This window comes from Pristis pectinata, chromosome 21 (genome assembly GCF_009764475.1).
Source record: "Pristis pectinata isolate sPriPec2 chromosome 21, sPriPec2.1.pri, whole genome shotgun sequence".
NCBI classification, from domain to species: domain Eukaryota; kingdom Metazoa; phylum Chordata; class Chondrichthyes; order Rhinopristiformes; family Pristidae; genus Pristis; species Pristis pectinata.
This window is the reverse complement of record NC_067425.1, coordinates 7,127,443-7,142,916: the sequence shown is the minus strand read 5'-3', so window position 1 is coordinate 7,142,916 and position 15,474 is coordinate 7,127,443.

The following is a 15,474-nucleotide window of genomic DNA, read 5'->3' as shown; positions in this document are numbered from 1 at the left end:
GCCAAGAAGACAGATCTTCAGTCATTAGGACACTCAGGGGTTTGGACAGTGGACAAGAAAATGGAGCTCAGGCCGAGGTCAGTTCAGCCATGACCTTACGGAATGGCAGACCATCCTCGAGGGGCGGAATGGCCTGTGGCTGCTCCAACACCTTAGGTCTTTCAGATGAGATGGACATGAAAGATCCCGTGGTACCTTTTCAACATCAGGGGAGTTCCAATTCAACATGATTATTATCACAGTGCTGGACTTGGGAGCTTGCTGGATGCCCTTCTATTCTACGTCACAACAGTGGCTACACTTCAGAATGCAAATGGTTACAGAGAGAAGAATCTTATTGCAAAATGATAATCTGGTGGTGGGGGGACTGAGAGCAGTAGGGGGCCATTCTCTGAATAAGGGTCTGGCCACTTAACAGATCAACTGGGTAAGTGGGCAAGGAAACAACAGATGGAACTTAACTCAGATAAGTGCAAAGTGATGCATTTCGGGGAGATAAACCAGGGCAGGACGTACACCGTGAATGGTAGGACCCTGGGGAGTGTTGTTGAATAGAGGGACTTAGAGGTACAAGTACAGAGCTCCCTGAAAAGAGGAATACAGGTAGATAGGGTGGTGATGAAGGCATAGGGAAGGCTTGCCTTCAACGGCTGTGGCACTGAGTACAAGAGTTGGGATGTCACGTACAAAATGTTGGCCAGGACATACTTGGAGCATTGTGTGCAGTTCTGGTCGCCACACTACAAGAGAGATGTGATTCAGCTAGAGAACGTTCACAAGGACGTCGGAGGACTTCGATTCTCAGGAGAGATTGGATAGGCTGGAGCTGTTGTCCCTGGAGCAAAGGAAGCTGAGAGGTGACATTATAGAGGTATATAAAATAATGAAAGGCATAGATAGGGGAGATAGCCAGAGTCTGTTTCCCATGGTGGGGCTGTCTAAAACTAGAGGGCATAGGTTTAAGGAGAAAGAGAGGAGGTTTAAAGGGGATCTGAGGGGTAAATTTTTCACACAGAGATGAGTTGGCATCTGGAATGAGCTGCCAGAAGTGGAGGAGGCAGGAACAGTAACATTTAAGAGGCATCTGGACAGGTACCTGAATGAGCATGGCATAGGGGGGTATGGAATTAATGCAGGCAGGTGGGATTAGTGTAGATAGGTTGTTGATGGTCAGCATAGACACAGTGGGCCCAAGGACCTGTCTCTACACTGTACAACTCTACGACTCAAGAATGAATTGTTGACCTTTACCTCAGTCAACAAGCTTAGGTTAGGTAAATGACCACACAAATCCTAATTAATTCAAGCTCGCAACTTTATCTCATCGACTTTATTGTATCAATGCAAAGTTACGTTGTCCCAGGTCAATGACTTAGGCTCCTGACTGCTACTGTTCCCTCTGTACCAATACTGACCCAGACCCTCGCTCCAACTTCTCCACCTGGTAACACCAAAACAGGGAGTCTTATGTTGGCCAAACGATCGATGCTTCTTCTCTCTGCCCCTGGCATGAGGGGGCGGGGGGGGGTCTTCTTCACAATAGTTGGTCTCTGGAGTCTTCACTTGTCCCATATCTGAAATCCTTCATTATTATTTATCCTTATCAGGTCTTAGCGGTGTGGAGGAACAGAGGGATCTTGGGGTCCATGTCCACAGATCGCTGAAGGTTGCCGCGCAGGTCGATAGGGTTGTTAAGAAGGCATATGGAGTGTTGGCCTTCATTAGTCGGGGGTTTGAGTTCAAGAGCCGCGAGGTGATGTTGCAGCTCTGTAGAACTCTGGTCAGACCACACTTGGAGTATTGTGTTCAGTTCTGGTCGCCTCATTATAGGAAGGATGTGGAAGCTTTAGCGAGGGTGCAGAGGAGATTTACCAGGATGTTGTCTGGATTGGAGAGCATGTCTTATGAGGATAGGTTGAGCGAGTTAGGGCTTTTCTCTTTGGAGAGGAGGAGGATGAGAGGTGACTTGATAGAGGTGTACAAGATGATGGGAGGCATAGATGGAGTGGACAGTCAGAGACTTTTTCCCAGGGCAACAATGGCTCACACGAGGGGACATAAATTTAAGGTGATTGGAGGGAGGTATAAGGGGGATGTCAGGGGTAAGTTTTTTACACAGAGAGTGGTGGGCGCATGGAACGCACTGCCGGCAGAGGTTGTGAGGGCAGATACATTAGGGACATTTAAGAGACTCCTAGATAGACACATGAATGATAGAAAAATAGGGGGCTATGTGGGATGGAAGGGTTAGATAGATCTTAGAGCAGGATAAAATGTCGGCACAACATTGCGGGGCGAAGGGCCTGTACTGTGCTGTAGTGTTCTATGTTCCATGTTCTGAACCATTATACTTTGGTTCTGACTTATCGGGCTAGCCTGTGTCCGCCTTTCATTGGCTCCAGCCCAAGGCTACAGGTAGCATTAGCTCATTGTTCTTCTCCCAAATAAGGATATGCCTCTGATCTCACTCCCTTGCTCCTTCATGAATCAGGCCATTTCAAACCTGATCAAGTCAGACACTGGGCGCAGGTTATTTCAGTTCACTAACACAGACTATTCTTTTTATAAACCTGCGTTGATTCTTCTACCTTATCAGAGAGCAAATAACTGATCTAGCAGATTATCGGTAGGGCCTTTGTTATGTCCACTTTCGACTACTTTAATCCAGCAAGAGTTAGTTCAGAAAACCAGCTCACAAAATGAACAGCCTCACAGAACGACAGCCTCCACCTTGTGTCCGCCCCATGCCAAGGGTGAAGGCTCTCTTGCCTTGTTCCAGATAGCTGTCTTGCAGGTTTTTAATTTCTTCAGGCCAACGGAATTGAGGAGCTTCTTCTCGCAGAGTGGCCACGAACCTTTGGAAAGAACCATTGGTGTTGGGGCATTTGATATGTTCATGGCAGAGGCTGGTAAATGTAGAGGAAGGGGGACAGGCAGGGAGTGGGAACTGAGGCCAAGATCAGATCTTACTGAATGGAGGAGTAAGCTCGAACAGCCTATGCCTGCTCTTGTTACCTTCCTAAAATGTGCTTTGGGACATAATGGTGGGAGATGTGAAACTAAGAAATAAATGCAAAGGTACCTTCCTCGGTCCCAGTGCGGTCACAAGAGCCAGCCTTCCTGCTCCACATTGTTACACTGGGGAACATCTGATCATGACGCCACTCTGCCAAAAATAATCACGAGATTTGATCAGCTGATACTTATTCCCTATTTGGCAAAGTTTCCACTCTCTGTAATCGACTGTCTCAGCATCACTGAGTCACGGGACAAAAATTCTTCCCTTGCAAAGCAATCTGTAATTCAACGAAAGAAGACATCAACAAATATTTAAGGATAAGCAATGATTAAATCAAATGTCCTTCTGTCATCTTCCATCAGGATTCAGTAACCACAACCTCATCATCAGCTTCCTGTCACGATCTCCCTCCCCAGCGGACTGTCACACTCCCTCTCTCTCCCCAACTGCTCTTTCACTCTGGAGACACAAGAGATTGGAGATGATGGAATCTGATGCAGAAAGAAAGTGTTGGAACTCAGCGGGTCAGGCAGCATCTGTGGAGGGAAGTGTCCATTTCCCTCCAAACGTGCTACTCAACCTGCTGAGTTCCTCCAGCAGTTTTACTTTTGCTGTTTCTCTCTCTCTTTCACTCTCTTTCACCTCTGTTTCACTCCCTCTCTTTCTCTGTCCCCAGCTCTTACTCCTCCTGTGCCTCTCTCCAGTTCCAGACTTTCTTTCGGGGCTCGGCCGATACTGGTCCTCACCGCTGGACTGGGTGCTGGACCCTTGCATCAGTGCCTCTGTATCTGAGTGAGTGGTGACACCTTCCCCACCACCCGGGACACGCCGTCTTCTCGTTACTCCCATCAGGGAGGAGGTACAGGAGCCTGAAGACCCACACTCGATGATTCAGGAGCAGCTTCTTCCCCTCCGCCATCAGATTTCTGAATGGTCCATGAACACCACCTCGTTATTCCTCTTTTGCACTATTTATTTATTTTTGTAACTTATAGTAATTTTTATGTCTTGCACTGTATTGCTGCCTCAAAACAACTAATTTCATGACATATGTCAGTGGTAATAAACCTCTGTTCCTGTAATGGTGATGATCTGAGGCTGCTGCAGCTTCAGTGCCCAGGAGGGGGCAGTAGATCACCTCCGGTTACCCACATCCATCAGTCCTGTGCCCTGAGGGTCAGAGATTTGTTTCTACCTCCACTGGCGGATTCACGCCGACCCCTCCACAGCCTCGGGATAGAACTGAATGTTCCTGCTGGTGCATAGCCTTGCCCAAGTCAGGTCTCAGCGAGTCTATTCAACTGCGTGAGGAAGCACAGTTAATCTTGGTCACTCTGCCCATTATCTGACAGTGGGAAGCTGCAGGGTGGGGAGCAGATCAGGACCTGGGATGCCAGGACATCAGAATCTGGTAATTGGAGCAACACTCATCCCCTCAATCTCCCCCTCAGTCCCCGTCCCCCTCCCCACTCCCTCTCTCCCCTCCCCTCTTCTTTCGTTGAAAACTGCCGAATTCTGAAAGGCCTGGATAGAGTGGATGTGGAGTTTTCATCAGTAGGAGAGTCTAGGATCCAAGGTCACAGCCTCAGAATAAAGGGACGTCCCTTTAGAAAGGAGATGAGGAGGAATTTCTTCAGCCAGAGGGTGGTGAATCTGTGGAATTCGTTGCCATTGAGGGCTGTGGAGGCCAAGTCGTTGGATGTATTTAAGGCAGAGATTGATAGGTTCTTGATTGGTAGGGGGGGGTTAAGGGTTACGGGGAGAATAGGGTTGAATGGTGGAGCAGACTCGATGGGCTGAATGGCCTAATTCTGCTCCTATATCTTATGGTCTTTTGGTCTAATTCATGTGTCATTTTGCAGAGATGGGTTAAAATTGGGGTCAACACTTCATAAACCCTGGAGAAAGGATGCAGGATTTATTGACACACTCTTAATCTGAGGATCCACACTAGTGACCTCAATCTGAGTGACCTCATACACACTTCCACTTTCAATGCATAAAGAGGACAGACAGGCCAAAAGCTGCCTCAAAGAGCTGGATTTCGAAAGCCATCTGAAAGAAGGACAGGCGTGTGGGAAGCTGAGAGAAAGCTTTAGCCCACCGTCTCGGTCCCAACTCTTTGTGGAAACAATTCAAAATTAATCCCACTGCTCTGCTCTCTCATTTGTTGCGGTAACATCTTCAAATTCGTGCTCAGTAACAAGACTTCAGAAGCAGTGTGTCAGCTCGCGATTGGTTGTATACACCCTAGGGATGTAGAAGGTAGTAACGGAATCTAATTTATTGCTTAATCCGTTTGCTTTTTGGAAGCAAATTTCTTAATGGTTGTTACGAGAAGGTTGGATAATGATGCAGCCAGAAAGAGTTGCCAGCTCTCCTCAATCGTCCCGGAGTTTCCAGGAGCTGAAGACTAATCTCTGACATCTCTAACAAGGGTAGAGTTTCTTTTCATGTTTCCTTCTTGTTCAGGAGTTTACTTGTTCAAGAAGGATCTGAAATGAGGAAGGAAAGGCAGTTTGATTACACAGAGCTGTGAGAAGCCTTCAGAAGCAGGTCCACCAGAGCCGGAGCTGGGGCAAGGACTGATCCCCGTTTCCTTCAGACAGTCCCGGGATGGGGAACAGCAAGCAATATTCACTAAGGTCCCCGCTTCACAAACACTCTTCCCTGCAGCTGAGCAGGTTGAAAATCAAGTTTATTGTCATGTGCACAAGTACGGTGAGGTACAGGTACAGTGAAACACTTGCTTGCAGCAGCATCACAGGCACCTAGGTACAGACAACACACAGAACATGGATTATACATAAATTATACAAGACAGTGCAAAAAACGGACTGTGCAAAACAAGACATTATGCAAACGTAAATACAATCAGAGACAAGTCCATGGTAGAGCAAGAGGGGTCTGTATTGTTCCGTTGCTGAGGTGGGGTTAGGGTTGTGCCGGTCGGTTCAAGAACCGAATGGTTGAAGGGAAGTAGCTGTTCCTGAACCTGGTGGTGTGGGGACTTCAGGCTTCTGTACCTCCTGCCCGATGGTAGCTGCGAGAAGAGGGCATGGCCCGGATGGTGGGGATCCTCGATGATGGACGTTGCCTTCTTGGGGCAGCGCAATATAGGGAGAATAAGAGAATGGGATTAGTGTAGGATGTGTGTGAACGGGCGGTTAATGCTGGTGTGGACTGAAGGGCCCGTTTCCTTGCTGTATATCCCTCTATCAGTCCGTGTTACAGGTGAGCTCTAGGCGTGGGAGTGACCTCTGGGGCGGTGAGACTTCCTGTGTGTATGTCAGCTTCGCCACCCCCAGCCCCGCCACCTCCAAACCACTCAGCACCGCGGTGGGGGGGCAGAAATACCTTCCTCCGGGGCCAGGTCCCTCGGGAAGAGGGCAGGGTATCGGGATGGGGAGAGAGGATAGGAGACTGATGGGGGTGGGGGAGGGGGAAGAGGGCGAGGAGGGAAGGCAAAGAAGCTGGATGAGCAAGAGGAAGGGACCAGGAGTTTAGGAGAGGGAAGAGGACCAGGTACAGAGGCTCCCAAGGTTATGGAAGACCCGACTTATGGAAATTCTCCCATAAATATGAAGAGAAGAAAAGTCACCACTCGATAGGTTCGTAAGGAAGGTTGAACAGTCTGCACCTTCCACTACACAACCTCCCCCCTCTTTATTTCATGAGTTATCTACAGTACCCCCTCAACTACATTTTGATTGCCACTGTCTAAAACAAAACTTGCCCTGCACATCTCCTTTGAACTTTTCCCCCTCTCACCTTAAATGCATGCCCTCCAGTATTAGACAGTTTGACCTTAGGAAAGAGATACAGGCTGTCTATGCCTCACATAATCTTATACGCTTCTATCAGGTCTCCCCTCAGCCTCTGACGCTGCAGAGAAAAAACCCAAGTTTGTCCAACCTATCCTTACAGCACATGCCCTCTAATCCAGGCAGCATCCTGGTAAACCCTCTGCAAAGCCTCCACATCCTTCCTATAATGGGGCAACCAGAACTGAATGCAATACTCCAGATGCAGCCTAACCAGAGTTTTATAAAGCTGCAACGTAACTTCCTGACTCTTTGAGTTCAAGAGTCAGGAAGTTATGTTGCAGCTTTATAAAACTCGACTAATAAAGGCAAACATGCCAAATGCCTTCTTTACCAGCCTGTCAACCTGTGCAGCCACTTTCAGGGAGCTATGGACTTGGACTCCAAGATCCCTCTGTACATCAACGCTGTTAAGGTTCCTGTCATTAACTGTGTACTGTCCCTTTACATTTGATCTCGCAAAGTACAACACCTCACACTTGCCCGGATTAAACTCCAAATATTAAAATATTAAAATGTGCTATTAATTCAGATAAGATAAGATACTTTATCAGTCACATGTACATCGAAACACACAGTGAAATACATCTTTTGCGTAGTGTTTCGATGTACATGTGACTAATAAAGATACCTTAAGTAGTATATCTTATGTTCTTTCTTGTAAAAATTATGTATAATTTATGTTTTTCCTGTGAATGCTGCTTATCTGATGCTATGTGCCTGTGATGCTGCTGAAAGTAAGTTTTTCATTGCACCTGTGCACACATGGACTTGTGCATGACGATAAACTCGACTTTGACTTTGAAGGGACTGTTCCTGTGTTGTATTGTTTTCCGCAAAATAAAAGAGTTGAACTAAAGTCTTCATTCTGCTGAAGTGAGCAGGAATGAAGATTCTGAGGAAGTACATTGAATACAGTACCAGAGCATCAGAGATGCCAAGTCGAAGATTTTGTCACCTACAATCAGTCAGGGATGGAAAGAGTTAATCTGTTACTGGAACTGGTGACTGGTATTGCCTGCAGCCCCACAGATGAGGCATCCCTGTGGTAAGTACAGGAATCACACAAATATCTTCACAGCAATACTTCAAACCAAGCAATCAGACCATCTGAAAATAACTCCATCCACAGGAACTATGTTCTTTTCTATATATTAAAAAAAAATCCAACAAAATGGACCCACATGAAAGGGCAAAAGGTTTTTCTTTTGTTCATTCACAGGATGTGTACATCGCTGGTAACACCAGCACTTATTACACATCCCTAACTGCCCCTGAACCATGTGGGGCAGTTATGTGTCAGTCACTGTGCTGTGGGTCTGGAGTCACACATAGACCAGACCAGGTAAAGACGGCCAATCTCCTGACTTGAAGGACATCACGGAACATTACAGCAATTCCATAGCTGCTGCAGTGGGTTTGAACTTGTGTCTCTGGGTGGAGACCTCTGGCTACTGCTCCAGTAACTTTACCAGTACATGATTCTACTAATGACTGGCTGCCAATAAAAGGATAAATTTGCCCAGGAGGTCCCAAAGATAAGATAAGATATCTTTATAAGTCACGTGTACATTGAAACGCACAGTGAAATGCGTCTTTTGTGTAGAGTGTTCTGGGGGCAGCCCGCAAGTGTCGCCACGCTTCCGGCGCCAACATAGCATGCCCACAACTTCCTAACTCGTACATCTTTGGAACGTGGGAGGAAACCGGAGCACCCGGAGGAAACCCACGCAGACACGGGGAGAACGTACAAACTCCTTACAGGCAGTGGCGGGAATTGAACCCGGGTCGCTGGCACTGTAAAGCATTACACTAACCGCTACACTACCGTGCCTGCGACCCTAGACATTCTCTCTTCTCCCCCCTCCCATCGGGCAGAAGATACAAAAGCCTGAAAACACGTACCACTAGGCTCAAGGTCAGCTTCTATCTCACTGTTATAAGTCGATTTAACGGTCCCCTTGTACGATAAGATGGACACTTGACCTCACAATCTACCTCATCATGCCCTTGCACCTTATTGTCTGCCTGCACTGCACTTTCTCTGTAACTGTAACACTTCATTCTGCATTCTGTTATTGCTTTTCCCTTGTATTACATCGATGCACTGATGTGATGATCTGTACGGATGGCATGCAAAATTTTTCACTGTACATGTGACAATTTACCAAAATAGCATCAATTTTCTATCACTATATGAGAAATTGTGGTAATTTTTTTTATCGACATGCACCGAGATACAGTGAAAAGCTTTGTTCTGCGTGCCATCCAGACCTCATTCCATACATAAGTACATTGAGGTGGTACAAAAGGAAAATAGAAACAGAGTGCAGAATAAAGTATTACAGTTACAGAGGACGTGCAGTGCAGGCAGACAACAAATGCTAGGGCCACGACAAGGTAGACTGAGAGATCGGGAGTTCATCCTTAGTGTATAAAGGGAAAAAATGCATGGAAAAGAATGAGGAATATGGGACTAATTAGCTTCCTCATATTTCTCATTACATTGGAGGGTACTTGATCCATCAAGTCTCGGAGCGACCCATCAAACCCATTCCCAACTTCCCTGTAACCCATTCTCTCTCACGTGCCCATTGACTCCCCCTGGATTCCTCCACCTGCCACCCTCACTAGGGGTAATTTACAGTGACTTTGCTAATCAGCACATCTTTGGGACGTGGGAAAAAACCGGAGCACCTGGAGGAAGCCCACGTAGTAACAGGGAGAATGTGAAAACTCCGCAGACAGAACCTGAGGATCGAACCAAGACTGTCCATTTCCCTCTACAGATGCTGCCCGACCCGCTGAGTTCCCCCAGCAGTTTATTTTTTGCTCACCATTTCTTTTCAGATCTTCCAGCGCAGAGTGACACATTTTAAGGTTTATGACACTGTAAACCACAGCTCAAGATTGCAGTGATTTGGAAAAAGAGACGAAACCTCAGGCTTAAAACACTCTCCTTTTTTAAAATCATTAATTATCAATATACCATCAATTTAATCCTATTATTAGAGTCATAGAGTTGTACAGCACAGAAACAGGCCCTTCAGCCCATCATGTCTATGCTGACCTTTTTGCCCATACAGCTGTGTTTCAGCAGTGAGATCTGGCGGCTAATTTGGATATCTACTCTACTGTGACTTTTTATTCAATCACTGGTTCTGGGTGTAATTGGCGAGGCCAGTATTGAACATTTATCCCGAGCTGCCTTTTGAGCTGGGTAGGTTGCTAGGCTCTTGCAGAGGCCACTTAATGCCAACTACCACGTTGCTACATGAGTCTGTGTAATGGTGGGAGATTTTTATTCTGAAAGGACACCAGTGGTCTCAAGGTAACTATGACTTTATGTTGTTATGTTATATATGGCCTAATGGATAAGGCACTGGCCTCCTAAGCCAGGGATTGTGGGATCAAGTCCCATCTGGGGTGGTGCAGAACTTTCCTTCTGGGCAGACATGGTAGTGCAGCGGTTAGTGTAACGCTTTACAGTGCCAGAGACCTGGGTTCAATTCCGGCCGCTGTCTGTAAGGAGTTTGTACGTTCTCCCCGTGTCTGCGTGGGTTTCCTCCGGGTGCTCCGGTTTCCTCCCACATTCCAAAGACGTACGGGTTAGGAAGTTGTGGGCATGCTATGTTGGTGCCGGAAGCGTGACGACACTTGCGGGCTGCCCCCAGAACACTCTACACAAAAAAAGACGCATTTCACTCTGTGTTTTGATGTACATGAGACCAATAAAGATATCTTAAGATCTTAAAATCTTATGTCTTTGCACTGTACAGCTGCCACAAAACAACAAACTTCACCCCATCTAAATCAGTGATAAGAAACCTAATTCTGATTGAAATTAGCTTTTCATTTGAGATTTTTTAATTTAATCAGCTGGAGATAAATTCCCAGCATTGTGAACTTGCTTCCCTTGATAGTTAATCTAAAACGCTGGATTAGTCATCTAGCAATTCAGCCATTATTTTACCACACCCACTACTTGAAATGAAGATTACCAATGAACCACAATTTGGAAGTAAAAGCCAGCACATATTAACATTCATTGAGCAAAAATGAAATAGTAAGGTATTAAATTATTAATTGTCAGGCCCTGCCAGCTAGAATCAAATCTGTTTTTTATGAAACAGGAGGCAATTAGACGACACAATAAATGGAACAATTTATGTATGTGGGGGAGCTGCTTTCGCTGTTGAGTTAGAAGCCAGCAATGCACCATTGCCTGCGATGCCCATGGTAACAGACATGGTTTACTTTTCATCTGCAGACACTAAAGGAATCCACTTAGAAGTGGTATGGTACGATTAGCATTTTGGTTTAAAATCACACCCTTGTCTCTTGCCTATTACAATTACCGTGTTACGAATCTTTAAGCAATGAAAATTCATGCAGCCTGCAGAAAACTCCACTTCCTTTGCAATCTTTGTCACGATCCTAACAAAGATAATGTAGATCTTCAACTAAATGAAGATGCAAGGCACCTTCGACTAAAACCGCAATCAATACCAAATGCATTTGCTATTTTACAGTTGCAGCAGAGACGATGTTTCAGAAGTACACGTCTGCCAAGCACACTGGGATATGCTGATGGATTATGGATGGCAGTGGTGCAGCTGCCACACAGCTCCAGCATCCCACGCTCAAACCTGACCTTGGGTGCAGACGGTGTGGAATTTGGCCGCTCTCCCTTTGACCGTGTGGGTTTCCTCCCACATTCCAAGGAGATGCTGGATGGTGAATTGGCTGCAGTAAATTTCTCCTGTAGACTAATGGAGGAGAACCAGGGGGAGCTAATGGGCATGTGTGAGAGAATAGGTTACAGAGAATTAAGTAGGGGAATGGGACAGATGGGATTGTGCGGAGCCAGTATAGACTCAGTGGGTTGAATGGCCTCCTTTACAATAAGATGGACTCTTGACCTCACAATCTGCCTCGTCATGGCCTTGCACCTTATTGTCTGTTGTGCATTCTGTTATTGCTTTTCCCTTGTACTACATCAATGCACTGATGTGATGAAATGATCTGTATGCCTGGCATGCTAAAAGTTTTTCACTGTATACAGATCATTTCATCACATCAATTTACCAAGTTAGCTGTCATAATGAATATGAAAAATCTAAGTGGAGACAAGAGACTGCAGATACTGTAACCTAGAGCAACAAACAAAACACTGGAGGAACTCAGCAAGTTGAGAAACATCCGTGGGGGGAGAAGGAATTGTCGAAATTTCAGGTTGATAACCTGCATCAGGACAGTCTTTAATCCAAGTCTTTATTTAAAAATAAGTTGTCCAGTAGGACTCTTTCATTGGAATGGCTAAATGGTTAGAAGTTTCTATTTCCAGGCACACTCTGCAGGTGCTAGGCATTAGTAATCGTTAAATGCTGCCAGTTGGGTAGGTCTGTGCGGAGGGTTTATTTAAGGACCGTTGGATCTTCCAGCCAAAATATATTTACAGTGATTCAGTGTATTACAATAAGCAGGATGACATGTAAACCCTCAATATTCCATTTTAGTTGCAATCAAGGATGACGTCTTTTGGTGCAGCACAGCAGGTAGTGCTGCTGCCTCACAGCTCCAGTAAGCCCAGGTTTGATTCTGACCTTTGGCACTGTGTGACGTTTTCATGTTCTCCCTGTGCCCGTGTAGATTTCCTCTAACTTACTCCCGCACCCCAAAGCGTGCTGCTGTCGGGTACATCAACCATAGAACAGTACAGCACAGGAACAGGCCCTTTGGCCCAAGATGTCTGTGCCGAGAATAATGCCAACTTAAACTAATCCCATTTGCCTGCACAATCCATATCCCTCTGTATTCACGAGCCTATCTCTTGAATGCCATTCGCAGGTTAATTGGCTGCTGTAAATTACTCCTAGTTTGTAGATAGGTGGCAGAGTCTAGGGGTAGTTGTCGGGAACACGAGGAGTAAATGGGTGCTTGTTGGTTGGTATGAACTTGGTGAGCCGGAAGGCCTGTTTCCATGTTGTGTTGCCCTTAGTGCAGGTGGATGGCAGGAGAATCGGGGTTTTGTGCAAGAATAGGTTACAGGGAAATAAAGTGTGGGGATGGGACTGATGGGCATACCCTCAGAGCCAGCATCATCTCGATGGCTACATGGCCTCCTCCTTTGCCCTCCTTCATCAGCACACCAATATTTGATGCTCCTTAATAGGCATGGCAGAGGAAAGGGATTGGTGGGACGCAGCAGAGGTCAAAACTGCTCTCAGGGTTAGCATTTGCTAACAAGAATCATTGGGGAGAAACTAGTAAACACTCTGCAATCCTTTCCTCCCTGGGCCTCAGCCTTATATTTGCTGTGACAGGGATAATGAAGTTGGTTCAGAGCAGGCGTCAAACTGTGGATCAATGTGATCCTACACCGTGGCATCTACCCAACAAGTCACCACAGTGGACCAACACCGCATGCCAAGAGATGGACTGCGATCGAACCTTGAAAGAAGCACCAAAAGTGGAACTACGTATTAAAGTATAGAGGCAGCACTCTAATGGACAATTTTTGACAAGAAGAGCTCTTATACACATATACAAGCAGCACAGCAAGATTAGAAAAATAAAATTATAAAATTGATGCAAGGTGTCTTTTTTGGATGTGGGGGAGAGGGGTGGAACATGAAGTGTAAGAAGTGTTTTAATGTAGAGATCAATGAAGCACAAGGCAGTGGTTGAGCAATCATGGTACTGAACAAGGACCCTATGTATCAGGTTGGCTCAGAGTGAATTACCAGTGTTGGATGGACTTAAAAACCCAATACTTTTACCAATATCCTTCAGGGAAGGGCGCCAGACTTGACCAAGTTGTTTCAATATATTTGCGGTACCTGGCCGAGTCCCAATATGACCATATGATACAGGAGCATGGTTATCACCTTAAGAGGCCAAGAAACCTATCTGTTGTAGAAAATAAGTCTCCAGCAGGCAGCCCACTACATTCAGAGAGCTCAGACCACAAAAGTCTCCATGCTGCTCGGGATGGCCAATTAATGCAGTCCTGCCGGTGTCATTCAAATCAGAGTGCTAGAACAAACCTCAGCTGGGTACGGAAAGAGGTGATCAAGCTCCCTGCCATCCTTAGAGAGGGAAGGGGATGGTGGGGGGTTTCAGTGAAGCAAGTCAGGATCTCAGTTCTAATCAATACCCAGTGATAAGCAATGAAAAATGCAAGCTGCAGCTCAGGTTGTGGTTAAATTGCAATGCCTCCCCTTCACTAAATCTTTTGTTATTCATAGCCTTGATTCAGGAGAGCAGAATAGGATCTCCTGGAATGGAAGAACCCAGGTTTGAATTTAATTACTGCACAGATGGCTTTCTTTCTCAGACGCTGTGTTACAGGTGAATATAGGATGACATCAGGTGCTCTCCACAGAGAGATTAGTGAAGGTTGCAGAGAGCTGGGCAGAAAATAGCGCATTTCTTTGCTTACATCCACCCTTTCGCCATCCCACCAATATGTTCAGATTTCATACAACTCAACTGAGGCCCCAACAGAGAAAAACACGAAAAGGTGCCCTCCGACTCCAGACTTACTCACGCTAAGTCAGTAAAATGTAACTAAAACACTGGTGCACAAAGTAAATCAATACAGCCAATCTATTAATATTCCAGGACAATTTTATTTCTGGCTTCTTAATGTACATCTATACAGGCCATATTAAAAAGGCTGCTACATAACAAATGACTGTGTCTGCAACCTGATTTCTTAAAGAGTATGCATGCCGTTATACACAATGAGAGGTAGAAACACTATTAAAGATCTAATAGTACAAATATTTTATAAATAAAGTCTTCAAAATTAATGGAATCGCTTACAGATAAATAAATGTACACATTAGTTTCTTTTCATAAAATGAAGTGAGAGGGAAAAATTAAACAGGTGACAAGCCTCATAAACAAGCCAAATTCATTGCTACATTGGAAATATTTCCACAAACTGTCTCTGGGAGATTAAACATGATTGTTAATGTTTAATATTCAAGTACTTGAACAGCTGCGAAACATTAATAAAAAATGGAAAACAAAAATGCTCAAGGGTGGAAAAAAGATTGAACAACTCTGGAACAGAATGCCAAAAGGGATTGTTACGTGGGCAGCTCTGAATGCCATTTCGGGCCTGGTCTGTTGGGTAGTTAAACAATGACGTACAAATCAAATAAGCATGCAATTTCTTTTAAAAGAGGGCAAGAGCTGATGTACTGGGGATGAAGAGACAGAATAGTTCATCACTTCCCATTCCCAACCCAAGTACCGCACATCACAATTCTAAGTTACCAACTACATTTTTTTAATTAAAAAGAAATAAAATTTACAATCACTACCCTTTGCAACTTCTTTTGTAAGTTATATTAGTTAGCTTAGCCGTAATCCTCCATACAGTACCCAAGACTGATCCTGACTCGTTCATTTTAATCACACATAATACAAAGAGACGATTGTGCTTGTTTGATTGGTTACCAGAGTCCCGATACTTTTTTCCCACCCCTGAAAATATCACGGGTTACATTAGTCTGTACAATGGGTTCTCGATCTACAGGAAAAATGCCTTATCTACGTAATACTGTCCGCAGAAACAGCATCATTGGTAATATTACTAGGCCCAATGGCACAGTCACT